This window comes from Mustela nivalis, assembly GCF_964662115.1.
Source record: "Mustela nivalis genome assembly, chromosome: 5".
In the NCBI taxonomy this organism is placed as follows: Eukaryota; Metazoa; Chordata; class Mammalia; order Carnivora; family Mustelidae; genus Mustela; species Mustela nivalis.
In genome coordinates this window covers 147,768,428-147,776,236 of record NC_139024.1, presented here as the reverse complement: position 1 = coordinate 147,776,236, position 7,809 = coordinate 147,768,428, and the positions used below count along the sequence as shown (strand labels likewise).

Below are 7,809 nucleotides of genomic sequence, written 5' to 3'. Positions count from 1 at the left end.
AGAGAGAACTAGCAGGGGAGGGACAGAGGGAAAGAGAGAATCCTAAGCAGACTCAACACCCAGTTCGGAGCCCGACATTCGGCTTGATCTCACAACCCTAAGATCAGGACCTGAGCAGAAATTGAAAGTCAGATGCTTAACTGACTGAGCCAACCAGGCACCCCGAATATTTCCCTAATTCTGCCTAAGAGAGCTCTCTGGCCCCCTCCCACCATATGAGAACACAGTTAGAAGTCCCCTGTTATGGACCAGGAAGAAGAGTTTCACCCAAATGCTGGTGGTTGGGTCTTAGACTCCCAGTCCCCAGAAGTATGAGAATGAAATTTCTATTGTTCATGGCATTTTGTTATAGCGGTCCAAACAGACTAAGAGGGATTATTGATATGGATAGGCTTTGATCTATCATATTTCTATTGAGCTTTCGTTATTCTACCTCTTCTTATTCTTCATTTCTGCTTTCTTTCAGATTTACTGCTCTGCTTTTTTAAATTCCATTTTCTTCGCTAGTTAACTGCTACACTATACTATACGTGTGTGTGTGTGTGTGTGTGTGTGTATCTGTGTGTGTGTCTTAGGGATTACTGTAGGGTTGATATTTTACATCTTTAAATTATCATAGTCGATATTAAGCAATGTTATACCTTCATGTACAGCAGAACAACCTGATAGTCATCCGTCCCATTTCCTTCCTCTTGGCCTTTGTACTACTGTTGTCAAGCATTTTGTGCAGCATTATTACTTTTTCTTTAAACAATGATCTTTCTAAGAGATTGAACATAAGAAAAATTGCTTCATATTGAGGCATTTACCTGCCATTTCTGGTTTTCTACATCCCTTCGTGTCGATCCATATTCCCATCTGGTACCATTTTCCTTCTTGATGTACTTCTTTTAATATTTCTTGTAGCGTAGCTGGGCTGGTGATGAATTCTTTTGATTTCCCATCCCTACAACCTTGGGCTCAGTGGATTTGCTTAGGAGTCTCCTGATACCCAATGGAAAAATCCTTCCGCCAGGGAACAGAATAATGTTTTCATTAAACTGGTTGCTGAAATGGTTCCCTGACCATTTGGGGCTCAGTGGGTCACCAAAATAACAGATACAGAAGGGAGAACTGTATTTTCTAGAATTGTCAGTATTTATTCCTAAAGGATGGATTGTTGCTATATAAAGTGGGTGAGAAAGACTATCTAGAACCCAGGAGGTTTGCTGGGATGCCCCTTGGTGCTTCATTGTCTCCTAGTCCCGCTCAGTGGAAAGCTGAAGCAACCAAGTAAAGACAGGACCACCAAGGATTCCAACCCTACAGGAGTAAAGGTGTGAGTCATCTCAGCACATAAGGAACTCTAACTCTAATGTCTGGCATGCTGATAGAGGGTTACGGAAATGTGCTACGGATATGGAAGAACGAACCTATGAATATCAACCTGGGTCTTACGACCAGCTATTGAATCAGTTACCTTATAGGTAACTATCTTATAGGAGGATTATTGATGATGGCTATTTTTAAAAATCACATATAATATGATATTTTATCCCTCCCCTCCATCTTGTCAATACATATCATATTATATATATGTATATTACATAGGTAGAATTACTGATAGAATTTTGTGCATCTGTTGTCATTTTAAGACTCTCTTTTCTCATCTGTTCTTGCATGGAGTGTGACCTAGAAATCCCTGCCAGGATATTTTCCCCAAATTTCTTTTATTAACATATAATATATTATTTATTTCAGGGGTACGGGTCTGTGATTCATCAGTCTTAGACAATTCACAGCACTCACCATGGCACATACCCTCCCCAGTGTCCATCACCCAGCCACCTCAGTCCTCCTACCTCCACTCCAGCAACCCTCAGTTTGTTTCTTGAGATTAAGAGTCTCTTACGGTTTGTCTCCCTCTCTTGTTTCATTTTTCCCTCCCTTCCCCTATGATCTTCTGTCTTGTTTCTCAAATTACTCATATCACTGAGATCATATGATAATTGTCTTTCTCTGGTTGACTTATTTTACTTAGCATAATATCCTCTAGTTTCATCCACATCATGGCAAATGGCAAGATTTAATTTTTGATGGCTGCATAGTATTCCATTGTATATCTACACCACATCTTCTTTATCCATTCATCTGCTGATGGACAGGTAGGCTCTTTCCATAGTTTGGCTATTGTGGACATTGCTGTTGTAAACACTGGGGTGCAGGTGCTCCTTCGCATAACTGCATCCAAACGTTTTCTAATAAATCATTTCTCTCCCTAAGTCTAAGTCCACTTTTCACAAGAAATCTCCTGGAAGAGAAGAGCAGAGGCTTTCTGCCATCTTGCCACACATTTCACAGCGACTCTCCATCTTATTACTTAAGCAAGCTATTGACTCCCACACTCAGGTTTTTATAGTTTTGAGTTCAGGCATCACAAATGTTAGTGATATTTATCATTGAGTGTGTAGACTAGAAGTAACAAACTAGGGGCCCGAGGGAGGGAGGGGAGACGGGAAGCACAGGTGTGTGTCTTCCCCATCAACTGTAATTATTCTACTGGTCCTTACCTCTCTCCAAACCTCCTCAGTTTCTATAGCTAACATCACTTCATCTCCTTCTCCCAAAGCAAATCTTTGACAAGAGGAGTACTGAGCCCAGTTCAGTTTACCAAGACTTGAGGATGACATAATAAAATAAAAAATAGTATCCCTCTGTCTTGAGACTGCTGTAAGGAATAAATTAGTTAATACACGAAAGTGGTTAGAACGTTGCCCGACCCATCATATGTGATCAGCATAGGCTAGTTTCTATCATTGTTCTAATTATCGTTGTTATTATTAAATCATTTGGCTCTGCATCTTAAAGTAGCTGAGACCAACACTAGGAAAGAAGGAGACGAAATTGGCCTGGGGAAAGGGGGAATCATTTCTCTGCGATATCAATGATATTTTCTCAGCCATTAGAATCACATGTAAAATGCTATTTTTGCAGGACAAATCCAATCTGTGCCCCTCATCTTCATAAGGATCTTATCTATGTGGTAGCTGTTTTTCTAAAAATACATACAAAAATCTAGGTTTTATGAAGTTAATCTGTTAATCTAAATGGAGAAAGACTCGGAACACAGATACCTCTTCCTTTCTTTTGGGCTGGAACACAAACGCTATGTAGGAGATGAGCCAGCCTCGCGTGACCATGGAGCAATGAGCATGGGGCCGGAAGTCACATTTTAAGGACATCTGAGAAGAAAGGTATCCCTCCCCGTGGAGCTGCCCTTCGGGCTTTTGACTCCTACTTTTGTGACAGCTGATCTAAAAAGACAGAAGATGACTTTTGGTGAAGTCACTGTATGTTTGATTTTCTTCGGTTTGCCAAAGGTTCAAGCATAGGCAGAACATATGGCTATCTATATGAAAGGATTTAAGGAAAAACGAACAGATAATTTTGGATAAAACAAAATAATCTCTTCTACTTCCTTGAAATAGTGCAATAGAAATCATTCTTTTTTTATACATAAAGTTTTCATGTCCCCTTTAAAACTCAAAATTTGGAAATAATCATATCCATTGGAATATGTAGGGACTATGTTCTCTTATTTTCTGTAATCTTGATATTCTGACATCCGGGGCCTTGCTGACCTGAGAGGGACCGGGCCTCCAAAAGCGAGCTAGTTCCTAGAGACAGTAAACATCTTGTGGAATGCGGCTTGGATATACTAACCAACCAATCCAGAGCCCATACCATCACCGCCTCCTTTTTGGGGGTCACCTTCATGGAGATGGGATGAATGTGTACTGTAGGTGTACAGAAATATTGGTTAGCCAAAGGGGTGGGCTGTAGCACAAGGCAGAAGCTCTTGTTGCTTTTGTTCTGGTCCTTTTCATGAAATCTCTTCTCTACCAAATATTCCAAGTGCCAACCCTTTCGATCTTAATCCTGCTAACTCTGTTCATGTGTGAGAACTATGAGAGAAGTACTTGTCAACTACGTCCTGCACCACAAGATCTGTGATACCGTCACTTCATCTAAGGAAGCTTGAACTATTTGACAATTCCAGTGGAAACTAGGGGAGTGCAGAAAGTTGCAGTTACTCCAGATGTATCCCCAAGTGGAGGTCTAATCAGCTATTGTGTGGGTGTGAGGGCAACAAAGCTAGTTTCTTTCAGCCATCTTGAGAGCAGACAGGGACTTTGCAATGCCAGCTGTGAGATACCGGTAACATCAGATGGAAAGTAGAATCATCTGGTGAAAGGAAAGTTCTGGAGCCATGCTGACCTGGTTTTGAAGCCCAACATTGCTGAACCAGCTTGAACGGGGTCCTCAGCTTTGGTAAGTTGGAGATCACCATAAAGGGCAAATGTATGGGCAGACCCTGCCTATTACTGCGTCTGGTACAGAGTATGTAATGAATCAATGGAAGCTGCTTTTTTTTTTTTTTTTTTTTTTTAAGTAGCCTCTGTGACCAGGGGGGAGCCCAATGCAGGGCTTGAACTCATGACCCTGACATCAAGAGTCGGATGTTGAACCGACTGAGCCACCCAGGCACCCCGGAAGCTGCTACTTTTATCACAAAAGTACATGCAATGTAAGTCACCACTTTCTGGCCTTGGTTAATTGAGTAAATAAGGTTCCTTTATTTCTAGGCTTACTCAGGCTCCTGGGGTGAGTCAACCCAAGGGACAAAATTACCTAGAATGTCTCCCTCAATATTTATCCATTTTCAGGTGACTACCAGGCTTTTTCATCTTGCTTTGCATTACTTGCAAATGTCAAAAACCTCCTAGCCACCGAAGTAATAAAAAGAGTAGCATGTGTATTTTAAGATCCATATGTCATGGGTTAAAGTATTAGATATGACAGCTAGGATCAGAATGAGGTTTTGCTGATGTCTTAATGGTATGCTAAGAAAACTCCAAAATGCGTGCCCTGTCCCCATCCTCTAAACATCAGAGTGGGCACTGGAAAGATTTTTGTTAATAATACATGGGACGGCCTATCAGGCTGACCCCAGTGTCCTGCTCTCCTAAGTTCTTCCTAGGACAGGGAGGATATAAACAGGCCAACCGAATAAAAACTGTAACCGGGGAGACCTTCACCACCGGAATATAACTTCGGGAAGAAAATTCCTATACGCCAGTTTAGCAGACTATTTTTAAGTTTGTTCCTGTGGCAAAAAGTCCATTTTTTTTTTTTTATGTTAGTCCACAACCCCATCACCTGTGCTGAGCGTGGACGCATCCCATGAGCAACCAGTTGAAGAGCGAAGACGTGTTCTCATACTGAGGGCCTGGCTGGTTTTAGTTTGATTTGATTTTTTTTTTTTTCATTTAAGTGTGAGAGGATCATTACATACGCAGGCAAGACCTATGAGAGTTGATAACCAGACAAATACCGTATGAACTTAAACCTCGGAAAACCCACTGCCCACGGACAAATGGCCAGATTATACCCTGCATCGTGTGCAGAGAATAGGGCTATGCTACGGGCTATTGGAGTGCTTTTCTTCTTGTTCTAAAGCTGCTTAATCCGTGTAAAATATTGTCCCAATTTATTGCTGTTAAATCCCCTTACCTTTGCCACCGCCGTAAGTGCTGTAAATGTATCCTTCTAGAATCTCAAGAAATCATTGCAAATCAAAATGACACAAATGGCTCGGAAATAAATGTAAAATCAAGGAAAAGAACGGTCTATATTGAACCTTAGGTGTGTACTTTAAAACCTATCTTTTTGTGTTACGGTTTCTTCTCGAAGAAAAAAGCTCTTCCAGGTCCGCCTTTAAAGACGGTCGAGATATCCTGTATCTGAATTACAGGCCTCCTTGTGCTGCACGGTGACCAGAATCCATTCTCTGTTGTCGAAGGAGGCCTCCGTGGCATATTAATTTCCTTTAGTAACTGATCTTTACTTGGAGCAGAGACTGTGGCAGGGCTGTGATAATGATCGGGAAAGCAGCAAGCAAAGGGATAAAATAGAGCAGAGCACACTGCTTGCTCAGGTTATGCTGAGGCCAAGTGTCTATAAATGGAATTAAGAGAGGAAATGATTTTGGACCAGATAGGGGAACTTGGACTTGAAGCCAAACCCATTCTTCAACTTAAATTCAGTCCTAAGCACCAGACAAACAGCCAGAGGCTTTATTTCCACTTACCCTACGGTTACCCCAGCACAAAAGAATCATAAGTGATTGACCATCACAGACTATCGTGACCGTCAGCAACTTCTTTAAAAGCCACGAGATAGAGAATGGGGCTTGAGCCCAGCTCATACACTTTGCAACTTTATATTTACCTAATGCCATACTGTCCCTGTCCTCACAAGACTTCCCAAGTGGCCAAGTGAAGAGGGAGTAGGGTGAGGTGGGAAAGTGCACTGGCTTTAGAGCCGCAGACCAGGTTCAAAGCCTCCAGGGCCCTTTGCTGTCCCTGGGCTTTGGTGAAGCCTTCCTTATCAGCAACACAGCAATAAAGATACTAAATTTCTAGGGTCATTGGATGATGAAGGGGGATTGTTTATGGAAATCGTTGTGGACACAATAAACAGTGGTCGATGTTATCATGGTAACCCAACTGTGTTGACATTATACATTGTATTATTTACATCATTCCTTCCAAAATGTTCACCAGTGAGTAAGTGGAGTGCCCTCAATTCTTATCCCCCGAGCATCCTCCTCTCAACACTCAGAACTGCTTCTACTCCCTGTGCTTCCCCAGAGAAAGTTTACCATGTGGGCCATCTCCCCTCTGCTGTTGTAGATAATCAAGGGCCACTTGGCCCCCAAGGGAGAACACCTTGCTTTCCCTTGTCAGTCTTGTCCCCACCTTGGAATAGGTCCTTTCTCTTAATTGCCCACCACAGGGGCCTTTGCCCTAATCATAGTTTGTTGGAAGTTTGGAAGTAATGGACGGGAAGCAGAATTCAGACAGAAATTTACCAACACAGCCCAGGTCCCTGGGCAGGTCCTTACAAAAAGAACTCCAGCCTGCTCCAGGTCTCAGAGCTCAAGCCCAAATCACTTCAGGCCCCAGAGAGGAGGGCACTTTCCCTCACTCCAGCTTAAGACCTGCCTCTGAGTCCACTTTTCCTCCTACATGATTAACTCTGCCTAGTGTGGTTCTTGTAGGAGAAAACCCATCCCTTACCACCCAGAGGAACATACTCTGGCCTTGGTCAAATAATAGTCTCACAATAACTGGGTGGAGAAGAGAACCTCAACTCAGGTGTGCCACAGAGACCCAGAACTTGTGCCTCCCCATCTCCCAGCCTTTCCTGGGGTGTCACAGAGACTTGCTGAGCCTCTAGGGTTTCTAAGCAGATGAAGTTACATAACTGGAGCCCATGTCTAAGCCCTGAGATTCACTTCCAAGCTCCACTAGCTCACAGCACAGAGGTTGTGGGTGTCCTGTCTGCCCTTTCACTACTGGCTCAGGAACTGGACCCAAAGGAGCCTATAAGTCTGTAGAGAGCTGAAGGACCTGGAGAGGAGACACACAGGGAAAGCAAGAGGGCCAGAGGAATGGGCGTGGCCACTCTGACATCTCCCCCAACCCCCACATATCTATATATACACAACCATATGCAGGTACATATGTGAATATATAGTATGTATATAATATTGACTATCACAGTCAATTGAGTATATATTTGAATATAAGTATTGAATATATACAATTGAATATGTGTACTTATATTAGTCAGGGTTCTCCAGGGAACAGAAAGAACAGAACTGTATAGATAGAGAGAGAAATAGAGAGAGAGAGAGACTTTTTTTTTTATAGGAATTGGCTCATGCAGTGGTGAAGGTCCAAACTCCCACAATCTGCCATCTGC

At 42.6% G+C, this 7,809-nt stretch overlaps 1 long non-coding RNA gene across 1 annotated transcript; it reads right to left on the bottom strand.

The window, feature by feature from the left end:
• Positions 1-641: 641 nt before the first annotated feature.
• Positions 642-3,297, bottom strand: LOC309864026. The gene is made up of 2 exons (XR_014311344.1): positions 3,114-3,297; positions 642-762 (listed from the first exon to the last, which is right to left on the bottom strand). It is a non-coding gene; the product is annotated as an uncharacterized lncRNA (long non-coding RNA).
• Between the last annotated feature and the right edge of the window lie 4,512 nt (positions 3,298-7,809).